Here is a 17,993-nt window from a genome sequence, read left to right as displayed (position 1 = left end):
AGCAGCTGCTCTGCCTGGGCATGGAACAGCAGAGTTCAGTTCCCAAATTGTGCTGAATTCCTGCTGCAGGGATTGATTGCAGGGATCAGCCCAGTGCAGCCCATTAGATATTAACTATTGCTCCTCACAATGCCCAATGTCAAGGCTGGGCCATGAGAGTGCCAAAACACAAAAGTTTAATTTTCACACTTGTCATTCCAGCCTGGGAGCCCTTCTGGTTTTTTCTGGAATGTTTGCTGCTATTCCAACAGTTGAGAAATAGTAACACAGAGGTGATATATTGCATATATTCTGTAGATTTTATATATAGGTAATATTTTCCCCCTTCAAATCCTTTTGACGCATGGGGAAGCCGTGCAGGTGTAAATTGTTGTAGGGAAAGTTGTGCTGTGAGGAGGTGCTGGAGGTTTCTGTGCCCAGAAAAAGGGCACAGCAACAAATCCCATCCTGCACAGGGCTGGATGATTCCCATCTTCATCTGCCCATCAAGGCCACTGCTGATTGTGCCTTGCCATGGGTTTTATTTCCTGCAGTGGAATGGGGAAAAGCCACTAATGCACACCAGTTTCATGGGGTTAAGAATGAACAATCCACTTCCAGCTAAAAGATTTTTTTGGGAATTGAATTCTACTGTTCCATGCCCAGACAGAGCAGCTGCTGGCTCAGGTTTGCACAACTTGGGGATCAGCTCCTGGTCTCTTCCAAATCATCATAAATCTGAGGATAATTCTCCCTAGGACTGACAGAATCCCAAGTGTGGAAATGTGGGGGAAGTCTTGAAATGGGTGAGATTTGGGAGCTGACCCAAACACGTGCAGAAAATAAACATTTCCAGCTGCCAGCAGATTTACAATATTGAGAGAATATAAAGGAGGGGCTGGTTTGGTGATGCAGTGAGCAGAAACACTCAGGTAGAACTTGCTGGAGATCATCAGGATTTACCAAGAAATCAGCAGTTTTTAGGAATGCCTGCAGTGCTTGGGACCCTCTGAACTGAGAATGTTTGGGTCAGTCCAACATATGAGCAAGGTATTTCAGAAAAGAAATTCAATAGAGCAAACAGTCATGGCAGAGACTGAAATCCCAGCTGAGATTGTGCTGCTGGCCCAAATTCATGTTCCTTTCAGCTGCTGGATCCACTCTGCACTAAGCTGAGACCTGATTTTCTGCTCCTTTCAGACCCTCCATGTAAACACTCGTTGCTTTTCAGATCAGACCTTCATGGTTCATTTGTTTCTTGGGCTGGAAAGTGAAACCAATTCCAGCACAATTAAATGATTTTAATTTCATTCTCCTGGCCACGGGCACTTGTCCCTCAGTCTGGAGGGATGGATAGTGCCAGTGTGGATTCATTAACAATTGCAATTAGGTGATGTTTATTTATTATCAGAAGTGTATGACATCTATAGGAATGCTCCCTTTGCAGAGCAGGAGTTCAGGTGTGTAGCACTCACACCTTCCCTGGGACAGATCTCACTTTTAGGAAATCCCATCCAGTCCATTCATTTAAGCTTCAGGTTCTATTTATCTTCCTGTAACTGTACAAACTTCTCAGGGAGCTTCTAAAGCAGCTCCTTTGGGACACAACTGCAGCGACTCTCTTCTAAAATTTCAAAATTAAAATTTTAGAATCTGGGGTTCAAAAGCGAGTCGCGAAATTTAGATTACTACAGTAATATTGATTCATTTTAATTTCTTATGTTAAAACTTAATGCAAATATTGTAATGATAATTAATCTGTGGGGATTTTTTTTACTCAGAAATTAGATATTAAAAATCTGCTGCAGAGAAGAAACCATAACTGCCATAAGCCTGTTCTTAGGGTTCTTTGAGAAGAAATAATTTCATGCTCTGAGCATGAAATGGCTCCAAAGCGTTCCCATGTGAGGAAGGGTCCTCAAAAGTGGCTGAGGGCTCGTGTTCCCCTCCTTCCCCATCCCACCCCAGCCCTACAAAAGCTTGTGCACTCCCCAGGATGCCAAAGCAGCTTTACTCACACTCAGGCTGCTCCTGGCACTTCTCGCTTTTCCTCCCAGGGACCTGCAGTGAGTGTGGCACTGCCAGCCTGGTTTAAATACTGCCAGCCTGGTTTAAATACTGCCAGCCTGGTTTAAATACTGCCAGCCTGGTTTAAATACTGCCAGCCTGGTTTAAATACTGCCAGCCTGGTTTAAATACTCCCTGCACCTCCAGCCCGGCATTCCCAGCCCTGGTGACTTAAAGGAACAACGTCCAGCAGCGCTGCCAGGTGAACTCTGCCCAGGGGAGGGCCAGGCAGTGCCCAGACAATGCCCAGAGAATGCCCAGAGAATGTCCAGACAATTCCCAGACAATGACCAGACAATGTCCAGCCAATGCCCAGAAAATGGCCAGAAATGTCCAATGTCCAGCCAATGCCCAGAAAATGCCCAGACAATGCCTGGACGATTCCCAGAAATGCCCAGAAAATGCCCAATGTCCAGCTAATGCCCAGACAATGCCCAGACAATGTCCAGAAATGCCCAGAAAATGCCCAGAAGTGTCCAATGTCCAGACAAAGCCCAGAAATGCCCAGACAATGCCCAGACATGACCAGACAATTCCCAGACAATGCCCAGACAATGCCCAGAAGTGTCCAATGTCCAGACAATGCTCAGACATGCCCAGACAATTCACAGAAAATGCCCAGACAGTGTCCAGAAATGCCCAGAAAATGCCCAGACAATGTCCAGCTAATGCCCAGACAATGCCCAATGTCCAGCTAATGCCCAGACAATGCCCAGACAATGCCCAGACAATGCCAGAAATGTCCAGACAATGCCCAGAGAATGCCCAGACAATAATGCCCAAACCATGCCCAGAAATGCCCAGCCAATGCCCAGCCAATGCCCAGCCAATGTCCAGCCCAGCTCTGTTTCCCCTCCAGGGTGTCCCCTCTGCTCACCCCAGGGCTGGGGGCTCCCAGCAAAGCCCCAGGGCTCCTTTGGGAAGGAGCTTGGTGGCTCTGTGGGGTCAAGCCCGTGGAGATTCCTTTGGGCACCTCTGTGCCAGCTTTTTGCTCAGAGTGATTCCTTGCTTTGCCTTGTTTTAATGATGCAAAATCAGGAATTCCTTCAGCTGAGGGGGTCACCTGGAGCTTTCCTCATGCACTCAGTGAGAGCTGATGTGTTGGGACAGGATGGCAGCTCCTGCAGAGCCTGGGAGCAGCAGGATCCTGACCCAGAGCTGGGATCTTCAACAGATTCATCACATCCTAAATCCAACCTTGGAAATAGCTTTTGTTTAGCTGAAGGCATTGAGCTCCTTTTTTTTCTATGAATGTGAAGCTTTTGGGGTGAGGAAGAAGCTCTTGGGATCAGGAAGGAGCTCTTGGGGTGGGGAGGGAGCTCTTGGGGTGAAGAGGGAGCTGCTGGGGTGAGGAGGGAGCTTTTGGGATGAGAAGGGAGTTGTTGGGGTGAGGAAGGAGATGTTGGAGTGAGAAGGGGGATTTTGGGATCAGGAAGGAGCTGTTGGGGTGAAGAAGGAGTTGAGGAAGGAGATTTTGGGATGAGGAAGAAGCTGAGGAAGGAGCTCTTGGGGTGAGAAAGGAACTCTTGGGGTGAGGAGGGGGATTTTGGGATCAGGAAGGAGCTCTTGGGGTCAGGAAGGAGCTCCTGGGATGAGGAAGAAGCTGAGGAAGGAGCTCTTGGGGTGAGGAAGAAGATTTTGGGATGAGGAAGGAGATTCTGGGATGAGGAAGAAGATTTTGGGATCAGGAAGGAGCTGAGGAAGGAGCTCTTGGGATCAGGAAGGAGCTGCTAGGGTGAGGAAGGAGACTTTGGGGGAGGAAGGAGCTGTTGGGGTGAGGAAGAAGCTGAGGAAGGAGCTCTTGGGATCAGGAAGGAGATTTTGGGGTGAGGAAGGAGACTTTGGGGTGAGGAAGGAGCTCTTGGGGTGAGGAGGGGGATTTTGGGATCAGGAAGGAGCTCTTGGGATCAGGAAGGAGCTCTTGGGGTGAGGAAGAAGCTGTTGGGATGAGGAAGGAGATTTTGGGATGAGTAAGAAGATGAGGAAGGAGCTGTTGGGGTGAGGAAGGAGCTCTTGGGGCGAGGAAGGAGCTCTTGGGGTGCCAGCTGTGTTTGCTGTCCTGCAGCTCCCACTCCCCCAGCCCCAGATCCCTCGGGATCAGCTTCCCTGTGGGTCTTGCAGAGCCTTGGAAATTGTTTTTAGGACCTTGCAGGTGAAGATGGGATGGCCACAGGCAGAGGAAAACCTGGCAGAAATTTGGGAACCTGTAACTGCTGGCACATGCCAAGGAGGAAAAATTAATGCAAGGTGGATGAACAGGTTTTTTTAACCAAACCTTCCCTTTCACCCTCAAGGTTTCCAGTAAAACCAATCCCTTGCCTCATGCAAATATGCAAAAATTTATTTCTTTGCTTTAGCTGACGAGGAAGTGTTTCCCTGCCAAGGCACAGGTTCCAAAGTGTTTTGGCATCTCCAGAAAACAAACAACCTTCGGATTGCTTTTATTTGGGGAGTGCAGATTGCAGCATGAGCCACGAGTGTGGATTTCCCGTGTGGAAGCAGTAGTGCTGCTGGGGCTGGGCTGGGTTTGGGTCGGGTTTGGGTTGGTTCTGGGTCTGGGGACATCCCTGCAGGAGAGGAGAAGGAAAAACAGCAATTTAGGAATGTGGGTGGCTGAAAACTGAAGTGAGACGTGGTTTATATGTTGGAAAATGACTCCATAGATCAGGATTTTTTTTTAAAATCCGATTTTATTTTATTTATTTTTTTTTTTTTTTTTGAGCAGTTTGCTCCTTTCCAACCCAAACCATTCTGTGATTCTGTGACATGAGCACCCCTGAAGCCACCAAGGTCCTTCCCTCCCCACCCCTCCCCAGATTTACTTTTCCCTCAGGGAAACAACCCACAAATAGCCTGGTTCTGGAGTGTTATTTATTCTCTCTTCTGCAAAAAAAGGAGCACTTTGGGTACTGTGAGATCTCAGTAAAGGGGATTTGGGTTTTGGGGAGGTGTTGGGGGCTTGGTTTTCCACAAAGAAAATTCCCAGCTCTGCTACCCAGGGGCTTTCACAGAAGGTTTTGGCTCAATTCTCCATCGGGCACCTGGAAAAGGAATTTTTCTCCGTGGGGGAACTGTAAAATAATGAAACAGAAAAGAAGCTGTGATCTGGCATCGCCTCTGTGTGGTTTTTGTAGGAGTCATTCCATAGGTGTTGCTGGGTTTATGCCAAATTTGGTATTTTAAATGATATTTTAAGGAGTTCAGAGAATTATCCCAGGTTTTACCCCAGCCCAGAATCTGGGAAGAAAAGGCACAAATAATTTCCGGGTTTCATTCTCCCCTTTAGGAGATTTTCACAGAATGTTGATTATTTATTTTCAAGGTTTTAGGGGAGGGATAATTTTTCTTTTTATTCTTTATATTTAGGCCCAGAAGACCCTGTTGGCTCTGAGTGCATTGGAGTGAGAACACAAAATCACATTTCTGAGCCACTATTCCATTAATTTTTTTTTCAGCAGGGTCCTTCCTACTGATCCAAATTCCTACAGATCAGATACACTCTAAAATATTTGCTCAGATGATTTTTACAGGAGCTTTTCTCTAAAATCATCAACAATCTGAGGCTCTTACATAGAAGCTGATCATCCTGATATTTCCAAGGATAGCAGAGATTGTCCTGCACAATAGAACAAAAAAGAATGACATGGTTGCAACACAGTGAACAATAATTACTTCTGTGTAATGCTGAGAAAGGTGATAAGGAATCAGGCAGGAAGAGCGATAACAGCTTTACTACTTACAATCAAAAATCACAATTGGGCCCACAATAAATATATAAACTTTATATAGGATTTAATCCAAGCCTTATGAAAGCCAAGGTTTAATGTTTCCTGGTAAGTAATAAAGGTTTTGGCAGGAGGGTGTGAATCTTGGACTGTGCATTGTGATTCCTGGACTGCCAACCTGCTGCAGGTGTTTTCCTTACCAAGCCACAAATTCCCTGCTGAAAAATCCGAATTTATTCTCTTTTATCAGGGGAGATTTGCAGTGCAAACACCCACCTACATTTGCCAGAGCCCGTCCTGAATTCCTGCTCTTCTCCTGGCTTCCCCTCCCTTGCAGGGCTCAAAGCTGGCTCCAGGCTCCCCGAGCTGCTCCTTCCTTCTCCTTTAAAACAAAGCACAGGGATGCACTGCAGGAACAGCCCCACCAGCATTGTGTGAGTTTTCCAGCTGTCACACACCAAATCAGGCCAAATTATTTCAGTTTCCTCCCTGTGAATAATGCACTGTTGTCATCACTGCTATAAGTGCATGACATATTGTTGGATGCAAATATTAGAATAAATATTATATGTATAATATTAAAATGGCTTTTCTATATAAATATAAGCTTCTTTTCTTCTAATAGCAAAAGTTAGACATAAGTTTTTTAAAAATAGTGTGCTTCAACTACCCACTTAGTTAAAATAACAACCCATAAATGTGTGATAAAAACCTTATATCTGACACAACAATTATCAACACTCACCAACTACAAAAAAACAAATCCACCACCCAAATTAAAAAATAATTTCAAAAAAAATTAAAACCACAAACCAAAAAACACACATACTCTAAAAAAACAAACCCAAAACGTAGCCATGTTAAATAGTTCTCAAAAGAAAATTAGACAATACATTAAAAACTATAAATATGCAACAAGTTAATGTACTGTAAAATGGATTTTAAAAAGTGTTCCCAAAGCAGTGTGCTCTTAACTTACCAAGCACCCAACCATTTTAACCCTTTGCTTTATGTGTCTCCTATTGTCTTTTTAATAAACCTTTTAAATTTTACCAAAAGTACAATGTGTTCTTCACAATCACTGAAAGATTTCTGTCCCTACATTTATTTGTATGGATAGAACGTGGTCTGGATTGAGCCAGAGGCACACATCTCTGCAAATCAGCTCTCAGGAGGGATTTTTGGGGCTGTCTCTGTCAGCTTGGCTGGGTTTGGCCCCAGAGTGAAGCCCCTCACACCCCTGCAGGATTTTCTATCCCTCACAAAGCCACAGCTCCTCTGTGCACAAAACCTCAGCCTTGCTCTCAGCAGGGCTTCAGCACTTCCATTTCTTTCGTTTGCTTTGCTTTTGAGCGAGTTTGAAACAAAACCAAACAACTTCTCAAGGACTCTGCTTGTTCTGCAGACAGACACGTGTCTGGGACGTGGAAATGCTCCAGGGGCAGACTCCATTCCCTGGAAATCACAAAGTCCTTACAAAACAACCACAAAAGTCACTGCCTGGCCAATTTACCTGTCTGCTTTTGAAGCTTGATTTTGGCCAGGGTGAGGATGATGATGGTGACGCAAATCAGCAGGAGCAGAGTTGGTAACACAACTGGGAGCAGCCGTGGCTCACCTGAGGAGCTGGGGAGGATGAACCAGCAGGGTTAAATTAGCTTTGGAGCCACCTTCACGGTTGTTTTCACACTAAAGACTTCCAAGGAATTGTAAATTCGGACTGAATCAAAGGAAAGTCAACAGTCAAGGAGAGCTGTAATTATTTGATCTGGAGTTTGGCTCATGAGGAAGTGATTTCTACAGCTGCTGTGGGGTTTGTGCTGCCAGCTGAACGAGCCCCTCCAAAGGCAACACGAGCTCCATATAAACACAACTGTTTACAGTTTACAAATCCATCCTCTGGGTGAGCTGCTACAACCCTCTCATGTTTGGAAGGTTCCTTCCCTCTTTCTGTCAGGATAGGGGGGAGCTGGCATGGCCAGGATGGGGTGGATGGAACCCATCTCAGTATTGAACTGGATTTGTGGACTTTGCCCAGCTGGGTCCTGGCTGACCCTGCAATTCCTGCTGCACCTGCAGCACATCCCTGGCAGGGCTGGCTGCTGGCCACAGCTGGGGGAGGAGCTGGAGCTGCTCACGGGGAGCACAGGAGGCAAATCCACTGGGAAACCACTTGTACTGGGCTGGGACACAGGAATTGGAGTGGGGAACCAGCAGGGAACAATTCCTGCCCAAAACACTCCCAGCCTTTGGGTGAACCTTGCCCAAAGCTCCCTCCTGGTCCAGCAGCGAGCTCCCAGCACTGCTGCAGCCACACGTGCCCCAGGGCTATTGCTCAAGCCTCAGCAACGTTTCCCAAGGTCCTGTGTCCATCCTGAGCCCAGGGGAACAGGCAGGAGCACAGGCACAGCTGTTGACTCTGGCATCTGCTCCACAGGGCCAGCAGCACCCGCAGGGGCACGGACAAGCTCAAAGCGAGCACGGGCACGAGGTGACCTTGTGGCCTTCTCTGCCTTCCCTGGTGTCCTGGAGGTGCTCTCAGCTGTGCACAGCTCCCCAAGAATGGGGCAGACAGGCTGCAAACACCAGGGATGGGGCTGTGGACTCACCTCTCCTGGAAGGTTTCACCGGGGGAGGTTGCAGAGGTGCCAGGGGTGGCGGTGCCCATGGTGGTGGCCTTGGGGACAGTGAGCGTGGTGGAGAACGTGGGGACAGTGCCCATTGAGGTGTCCTTGGGGACAGTGAGCATGGTGGAGAACGTGGGGACAGTGCCCATGGTGATGTCCTTGGGGACACTGCCCATCGAGGTGTCCTTGGGGACAGTGCCCACAGTGGAGAATTTGGGGACACTGCCCATGGTGGTGTCTTTGGGGACAGTGCCCATGGTGGAGAACTTGGGGACACTGCCCATCAAGGTGTCCTTGGTGCCCATCGAGGTGTCCTTGGTGCCCATCGAGGTGTCCTTGAGGACAGTGCCCATGGTGATGTCCTTGGGGACAGTGCCCATGGTGGTGTCTTTGGGGACAGTGCCCATGGTGGAGAATTTGGGGACACTGCCCATCAAGGTGTCCTTGGTGCCCATCGAGGTGCCCTTGGGGACACTGCCCATGGTAGAGCCCCTGGGGACAGTGTCCATGATGGTGCCCTTGGGGACAGTGCCCATCGAGGTGTCCCTGGGGACAGTGCCCATGGTAGAGCCCCTGGGGACAGTGCCCATCGAGGTGTCCTTGGTGCCCATGGTGATGTCCTTGGGGACAGTGCCCATCGAGGTGTCCTTGGTGCCCATCGAGGTGCCCCTGGGGACAGTGCCCACCCCTGCCGTGCTCCCGTGCCAGGCTGTGCTGTGCCCTGCAGGGTTTGGTGCCGAGGGTCTCGCAGGGCTGCTCGTTCCTGGCTCTCGTGAGGAGCACAGATTGTTTCTCGTTTCTGCAGAGAACATTGTTTGGAGGATTTAATACCCAACATGTTTGTCAGATTTAGCAAAGATTTACACACTTCACCTCGAATTTCTTGTGAAAAAAACAGATTTGGGCATTTCTGTTCTGCTTGCAGTGCCATAGGGAGCATTCATGAAAACCTGAACACCTGGCAAACATCCCTGCTCTAACCCTGCTCTTCCTGCCGTGCCAGAGGAGCAGTTCCATGGATCTATTTACACTCTGCAGTTTCTCAAACTGCAAGATAACCTTCAGCTTTATCTCCAGAGCCAAACACCTCCCTGTGCTGCACTTGCCAGGACCAGGATGTCACATCCTGGGGTTTGCATCACGACTGATCAATACCATCACCCAAACCTATTAAATGGCTTTGGGAGCTCAGCTCTCTCACCCCAGAACCCTCCACCACCACCTCAGCTGCTGGCTAATAACCAAAGGGAAGTGCAGAGCTGCTGTTTCTCCCTGTCCCATGGTTTGGGGACCATCCAGGCCATGCCACCACCTTACCCTTGTGGACGAGCAGCATCAGGGGGGCTGTGACCTCGGTGTGCCCACTCCTGGCCCCACACCAGTACCAGCCTTCATCCTCCTCCCTCAGCTGCCTCAGCAGCACCGTGGAGCTGCCAGGGGCACTGCTGGACATTTGGATCCTCCCTCGGTGGGACTCCAGCACGAATCCCTGGTGGTCCAGCAGCAGGGGGCAGCTCCCTGCCTCCCACCTGCACAGGTAGAGCTTCTCGTAGGTGCCCCTGGGGTCGTGGTGGCACTGGAAGGACACCGAGCCCCCGACTGTGCCACTGAGGAATTTGGGTCTCCTGGGCAGGGTGGAGGCTGCAGGCGAAGGCACAAAATTAGGGCAGGGCACACAATTAGGGCACACAATTAGAATTTCGTGCCCCTCACCCAGCACCGAGCCCCCCCATGCCCTGTCCTACCTGTGGCCACCTGCAAAACCACCTCCTGTAGGCTGTCCTGCCCCCTCAATCCTCGTGTCCCACACAGGTACAGCCCCGAATCTTCCTTCTTCAGGTCATTGATGAGGACTCTGAAAGCCCCAGAGCTCTCCTGAGGGCTGATAACGATCCGCCCCTGGTACCTCCTGCTCACAAAGCCATCCGAGCTGGCCAGGAGGGTGCAGCTGCTTCTGCCCACTTTGCACCAGAACCTCTTCTGGTCCCTCTGGGTGTCCCCAGAGGGGCACAGGACTGTGACAGAGCCGTGCAGCTCCCCTCGGATCAGCTGGGTTGGCTTGGACACCGGGGCATCTGCAGGGAGAGAGCAGGACAGGGGTGTCACACACAGAGCCCCAACCTGCCCCATCCTTCTGGATCTGTGAGTTATCTCAGGTTATCTGCAGGGAGAGAGCAGGATGGGGTGTCACACACAGAGCCCCAACCTGCCCCATCCTTCTGCCTCTATGAATTATCTCAGGCTGTGTGCAGGGAGAGAGCAGGATGGGGTGTCACACACAGAGCCCCAACCTGCCCCATCCTTCTGGATCTAGGAATCATCTCAGGTTATCTGCAGGGAGAGAGCAGGACAGGGGTGTCACACACAGCCCCAACCCTGCCCCATCCTTCTGGATCTGTGAATTATCTCAGGTTATCTGCAGGGAGAGAGCAGGATGGGGATTTCAGCATACACAGCCCAAAGCTGCCCCATCCTTCTGGATCTGTGAATTATCTCAGACCATGTACAGGGAGAGAGCAGGATGGGGATTTCAGCACACACACTCCCAAACCTGCCCCATCCTTCTGCCTCTATGAATCATCTCAGGTTGTGCTCCTGAGCTCTGCTCTAGGGTAATAAATATTCATCTTTTCAGCTTATCCACACAGAGCTCACACCCTGAAACTCCATCAGTTATTCCCTTTACTTCTCCAAAACCCCTTCACTCAGACATTTCCCCTGTGCCCTTCCCCAGAATCTCCAAACCTGTTTTTCCAACAGGCAGGAGAGATTCCTTCCCATTTCTGAACAGCTTTGACCAAACCTGGGCGCTTTTACACCCCAAAATTATAAATATAGAAAACAGAAAAAAACAGAAATAGAAAAGAATATAGAAATAATAGAAAGAAAAAAACCTGATGAGGCTCCTGATCCCAACCCTCCCCAGAAGCCAAGAGGAAATCCCACCTGGCAGAACTGTCAGGTTGAGGCTGACGTGGAGCCCCTCGTTGGTGCTGCCAATGCCACACCTGTAGGTGCCCGAGTCGCTGCTCCTCAGCCCTGTCATTGTCACCCTGAAGGTGCCATTCTGGGGGACATCCCCCAGGGCCACCCTGCCCCTGTACAGGCTGGAGATGAAGTTGTTGGAGACGATGGTGTGGCAGATCCCGTTGGCTGCTACCTTGCACCAATATTTGCGCTCGTATTTGTTGGCTGGGGTGGTGGAGTAGAAGCACTGGTGGGTGATGGAGCCTCCAAGCCCTCCTGCCAAAAACCTGGAGCCAAACAGGCTGCTGGAAACGGGCTCTTGGGGGACAGAACACAAACAAGGGTTTGGTTACCCACAGCAGGGCTGCTTTGAGGCAGGGCTGGGGTTCTGAGGGGCACCAGGGGACACAGGGCTCAGAAAATCAGAAAACACCACAGGGATGTTGTGGTTTCCCTCCCTGAGTCCTCCTGGTGCCACAGAAATTCAGTTTGGGATGTGGTGTTTACCCCCCAAGTCCCCCTGGTGTCACAGAAATAATTTTTGGATGTGGTGTCTCCCATCCCTGAGTGCCCTGGTGCCACAGAAATTCATTTTGGATGTGGTGTTCCCCTCCCTGAGTGCCCTGGTGTCACAGAAATAATTTTTGGATGTGGTGTTTGCCCTTCCTGAGTGCCCCTGGTGTCACAGAAATTCAGACTGGGATGGGCAGGGGTGCTCAGACTGATTTGCACAGAAAATTTTGAATGTGGTGTTCCCTTCCCTGAGTGCTCCTGGTGCCATAGAAATTCATTTTTGGATGTGGTGTTTCCCCTCCTTGGGTGCCCCTGGTGTCACAGAAATTCATTTTTGGATGTGGTGTCTCCCATCCCTAAGTGCCCCTGGTGCCACAGAAAATTTGGGATGTGGTGTTTGCCCTCCCTGAGTGCTCCTGGTGCCACATAAATTCAATTTTGGATGTGGTGTTCCCCTCCCTGAGTGCCCCTGGTGTCACAGAAAATTTGGGAGTGGTGTTTCCCCTTCCTTGGGTGGCCCTGGTGTCACAGAAATTCATTTTTGGATGTGGTGTTCCCCTCCCTGAGTGCCCCTGGTGTCACAGGAATTCAGGGGTGCTCAGGCTGGTTTCAGGCTGCAGCTGGAGGTGTTTGGTGTCCAGAGGAAGGTTCCAGAACAGGACCAGTGTCCCCAGCTCCAGCTGCCCTTACCAGGGCTGGGCACTCATCACTCACCGTGCAGCAGAGCTGCCAGGAGGAACAGCAGCACCACGTCCATCCCTCCCGAGTGTTCCCTCAGCAACCCTCACAAATTCACACTGGGGATGGGATGTTGCTGATTTCTGTGGTTTTAAGCAGAGCAGAGAGGTTGTGGCACCTCTGGAATGCTCTGGTGGCAGCTCAGGGCAGGGCACTGCTCACTCCGAGTCTCTGACCTGCCCTAGCCCAAAACAAGGGAATTTGAAAAGGGAAAAAGGAGCCAATGGTGCCCTGGAGATCTCACACTCCTGCCCTGAACCCTGTGCTTGGGGATGGGCTGGGTGGTGAAAGCATCCCTTCCCTTCCCTTCCCTTCCCTTCCCTTCCCTTCCCTTCCCTTCCCTTCCCTTCCCTTCCCTTCCCTTCCCTTCCCTTCCCTTCCCTTCCCTTCCCTTCCCTTCCCTTCCCTTCCCTTCCCTTCCCTTCCCTTCCCTTCCCTTCCCTTCCCTTCCCTTCCCTTCCCTTCCCTTCCCTTCCCTTCCCTTCCCTTCCCTTCCCTTCCCTTCCCTTCCCTTCCCTTCCCTTCCCTTCCCTTCCCTTCCCTTCCTTCCCTTCCCTTCCCTTCCCTTCCCTTCATTTCAATCTCAAACTGTGAAAATGTTGACAGGATCCATTTTTGGCATCTGATTAAATCATTATCCTGCCACCATCCATTTTACCTCATCCATTTCATTTTTTTGGGTGTTCTTGGCCAAAAAGGGCAATAATTTAATTTATAGTTTAAAAAAAAATAAGGGCACAGTGGGGAGAAAAATCATCATAAGTCACTACTTTTATTTTTATAGAAATAATTATGTTGAATTCCAGAATTGTTACTTACTGCAGGTGAAATCTCTCTCCTATAATCATTCTATAAAAGCACTGTTCCCCAAAAATAAAATATTTTAAGGGCAAATTGAGGCTCACCTACCTTAGACTGTGACGCTTCTGGTGCTGGAAATTTTCTTTTCCTCCACCTCCAGCTCGGATTTTGTTCAATAAAGTTGTTTTTGCAGCTTGCAGCTCAGTCAATCTTTGCTTTTCCCTCGATGTTTAATTGTTTTTTTCCTCATATATTGATGCGTAGATTTTAAAATTGCTGCTCTAAAAATCTTCTGAGGTCTTGGTGTGCATCTTGGAGATGGAGATGGTCAAAATGCTCAGAGGAGGAGCAGAGATGTCATCAAAAAGACCCAAAAATGGCCTTTTTTAGCTCTCTAGGGATGTGACATCATGAAAGGGGGAAAAAAAGGGGTGAAGAGGCCAGGAGCAGAAATTGCAGGGTTTGGGAGGAATTCCCCTGCTCTACAGACACAACATTTCAATATAAAAGAATGAGGTGGTGTTTGCTCCGAGCCACTTCCAGGCAGAACTTCAGAGGGAGAACTTGGTGAAGGTTCCTCAGGCACCTGGGCTGGGCTCCTCTGAGCTCATGTCTGTGTTTTCATCCTGTTTTGGGGTCAGAGTGATGCTTTCTGCTTCAGCTTCTGTCCTGAACGTGAACAAGGTGGGTTCAGAGCAGGTGGAACTCAGGGCCCTTCGTTCCTGCCCACAAACACAATTCCTCTTCTGCATGAACCAAATCTTTGAGAGGAGTTTGGATGTTCTCACAGCTCCAAAACTGTGCAGGCTCTTTTTTTTTTTTTCAGCTCTTGAAGGGGTTTTGGGCTGCTCTCCTTCCATTAAATTAAATTAATTAAATTTGACAGATAAAAAACCACCCATGGCCCCTCTGAGTGCTCCAGACAGGGTGTGAAGAGTGATTGTGTTCTGGCTAAATCAATCCTTGAAGCACTTTGGAACCTCCACCGAGCAGTTTTGTGCTGTTAATCGTGATGTGATTCCTTGTATTGCAGGAATTGTTGTGTTTTGTACCAAACCAAGCCATAAATTCCCCACTCCTGGCTGGGCTCCAGCAGAACTGCTGTGTCTGAGGGCATTTATTGAGAGCAGCAAAGCACCAGGACTGGCTTTGTGTGAGCAGTAAAATGGGGCTCAAACGATGCTGGGAACCCCCTGGGAATACTCAGTGTATTTCAGAGAATCATAAAATCATGGAGAATCATAAAATTACAGGAGATCCTCCTGGGGCATGGCCTTGCACCTTGCCCTGCTAAAGGACAGTGACATTTTTTAGAATTTATTCTTCTGGGCTGTGCTTGTAAAGGAAATTCCTGTGACAAAGGTGTTGGAGGGGGAATCTTGTCCCTTGGGGCAGCACCAGGACAGGCAGAGGCTCCATCCCATGAATTCCATCCCTGCCAAGGTGTGGAGGCTGCTGCCAGCACAGCCTGAGTGTGCTCAGAGCTGGAACTCATGAATGGTAACAAACTCCTGGTTGCTCAGAGTGCCTGGTTAATGATTGAACCCTGCTCAGAACCAGCCAGGGATGGTTTCGCTGCACACAAACCCCTCTGCAAGGAACAACACTGCCCCTGTCTGTCTCTTCCTGCACTTCCAGATCCAGGAAAAGAGCTGAGATCTGGGGGGAGTGGAGATCCTCACCCCCTGCCCTGCCAGGGGATCCCAAACCCACTGGGGTTTAAGAGCAGGAACGAGGAACACCAGGTCTAGTTCTGGTTTCAGACATTGTCAGCTACATTTGCATCACTGGCAAACAGAGGGGAGCAAAACCCAAAGCAATAAACCCTGATTGCTTTAACACAGCACAGAAGTGCCCCTGGGGGGCTCCTCTTTGGGGGTTCTTGGTTCTGTGGGGCCAAGCATGGGTGGGAGCTGCAGGGACAAGGCTGGGCCTTTTTTTCATTCACAATTCCATTAGAACCAAAAAACTGGGGCAAAAAAAAAAAAGAAAAAAAAAAGGGAAAAAAAGAAAAAAAAAGATAATGGAGAGAATGGGTTTGGAGAGGGCCTTTGTCTCCTTGTGAGCAGGGAAAGGGCACAGCCTCAGCTCCTGGTTATGACCAAACCATTCTGGAACGTGCTAAAGAGCCTCAGACATCCCCAGCACCTCCCAGAGAAATGGAGAGAGCCCAGCCCCATCCTGGAGCCCAGGTTTGGTGTTCCCAGCTTGGTTCAGCAGCATCCAAACCTCCTTCCCCACCTCTCAGCCCCAAGGCACGAGAGCTGTGATTAGCACAAATTATTTCTGCTGTGCAGCTGATGTTCCCTGGCACTGCCAGAATCCACCAGGCACCGCTCCTGGATCTGATCTTTGTAATGCAGATGTGCTCAGGGATGCTCTGAATTGGGACAGGAGGTCTTGACAGGTCATGGAGACATGGAAATGACACGTCTGAGCAGGGTGGGACTGACAGCTAGGAATTAGATGGATATTCTGTGCAAAATGCAAAGCTGGGTGTTTTGTTTGTTGTTTTGAACATTGCTAACACATAAACTCACTCTGAGTGATGTGCATGAAGACACTCAGGGTACATTTACCAGCTCTGAGATTTGTTGCTTCTGCAAGGCTCTGATCTCTCTTCGTGGCTGTTTTGTGTTTGGGCTCTGCTGGGATTTTGCCTTCTGGGCACCAATCAAGTTAAATATGCCCAGAATTAAATTCACAGAATCACAGAATGATTTGGGTCGGAAGGGACCTTAAAGCTCATCTCATTCTGCCCCCTGCCAGAGTATGAAATCTGATTTTGATTTCAGGGGTGCCCAGAGAAGAGCCCAGGAGTTCTGCTGGGCTCTGGCTGAACCTGGGGTAGATTTGGTTTGTGTTGCTTTGTCCCCCACCCAGACTTGGAGCAAGCTGGGGTGGTGGAAGGGGGGAAGCTGGATGAGCTTTAGGGCCCCTTCCAACCCAAACCATTCCACGATTTTGTGATGATGACAAAGCAAGAGCCTTTGTTGCTTACAGGCAATTTAATTTCCAAACTAATGCAGGCTTTCTTTAGAGAGAGGGGCTGACCCGGGGAGCCAATTGCACTGAACAATTTGCTGATGTTAATTAACTGCTTGCAGCACTCAGTCCTTCCCATCCCTGACCTTGTAGCAGCAGCACCTTCCCAAGACACTCTGTGAATACCAAACAGGCTGGGGCTGACACAACCCTCAGCCAGGCTTTCAATCCCTCTCCAAACATCCCTGGGGCTGCTCTGCTCAAAGAGGGGAGCATCCTGGTAAAGAACTGCACCACAGCAAAGGTGTGCACGCAGCAGGGATGGTGCTGAGCCGCAGAAAGAATCCAAGGAATGTGAGGCAGGGAAACAAGCAGGGAAATGCTTGGTAGCTGAGCAATTAATTGAATTATTCTGGGGCTGGCCGGCCTGATGCAAACCTGTGCATCAGGAGGAGAAAATTCTCCAGCAGCAGGAGGCAGAAGGAGTTAAGAAGTGAAAAGGGCTCTTAACTACCACTGTTCAAGCATTTATCACCCACTTTGCAGTTAAATTCCAGGTACTTTCTTCTATAGAAAAGAGCTTAGAATCTTGTCTCCTACAAGCTTAGTAGTGGTGATTGTGTGCAAGATAAGAAGTTTTCCTGGTAGTTAAACAAAGGGCTGTTTCTCTGAGGAATGAACACAACAAATGTCAAATAGGGAAAGTTTCTGGAGCCCATGTTAAAAATCGAAAGGCTGTTTCTAAACGGTGGATCGGACAAGAGCCCGGGCAGTGGAGAGGAGCGGAACATTTTCTGTGTACCTCCAATGCAGGAATATTTTGGCAGCAAGCTTTAAACATGTATTATTTCCCAAATTTATATTGATTATAAGTTGGTGTACAGGAAGAGACTAATGTAGCCGAGACAGGGAGTGATGATTATCCCTCACATAAAATTTAACTGTGTATAGGAATATAGAATGGGGATGAAATACCTGTGTAACTCTTAGAAAAAGGAAACATCTCAGACTACAGAAGCCATACTTAGTGGGAGGGAGGTTAAATAAACCCCAAAGAATCCAAGAATGCCAACACAACCCCAAACCACTGGGGAGTTACTCTAATCCTTTTGAGCTGAGAGTTGGAAATATATCTGAACTACATCATGAATAAAAAGTCCATCCTCCAAAAGGAATCAGGTGCTCTGTGGCCCATGTGGATCCTCCCTGTGTATTCACTTCTGTGCTATTCCTTAGAATCTCATGGAAATCTAATTCGGTGAAATCAGTCTTCTCTCACTCTCTGGTAGAGTGTTCCTTCAGTCACAACTATATGTTTCTTTACAATTCCGACCAAAAAAAAGTGTTAGTGACAGGAGAGTCAGATGCAATCATCAGGGGCTGGGAACATGGAGAGCAGGCTTACAGGCAGGTGTGTTCAAAAATACCTGAGAGGTGGGGCCATCCCACACCTGCTCTGGCTCTATTCTTGCCCTTGCTCTGGTCTCAGGCAACACAGCAAGGTTAGAGGATTTCCCCCATCAGTCTCTAACACTGTGTTTGTCCTTCACACCCACTGGTCACCCCTTCAAAGCACTTTGTTTACTATTTT

This window comes from Catharus ustulatus, chromosome 25, assembly GCF_009819885.2.
Source record: "Catharus ustulatus isolate bCatUst1 chromosome 25, bCatUst1.pri.v2, whole genome shotgun sequence".
In the NCBI taxonomy this organism is placed as follows: domain Eukaryota; kingdom Metazoa; phylum Chordata; class Aves; order Passeriformes; family Turdidae; genus Catharus; species Catharus ustulatus.
The sequence above is the reverse complement of the archived record's forward strand: the minus strand, read 5'-3'. Positions refer to the sequence as shown.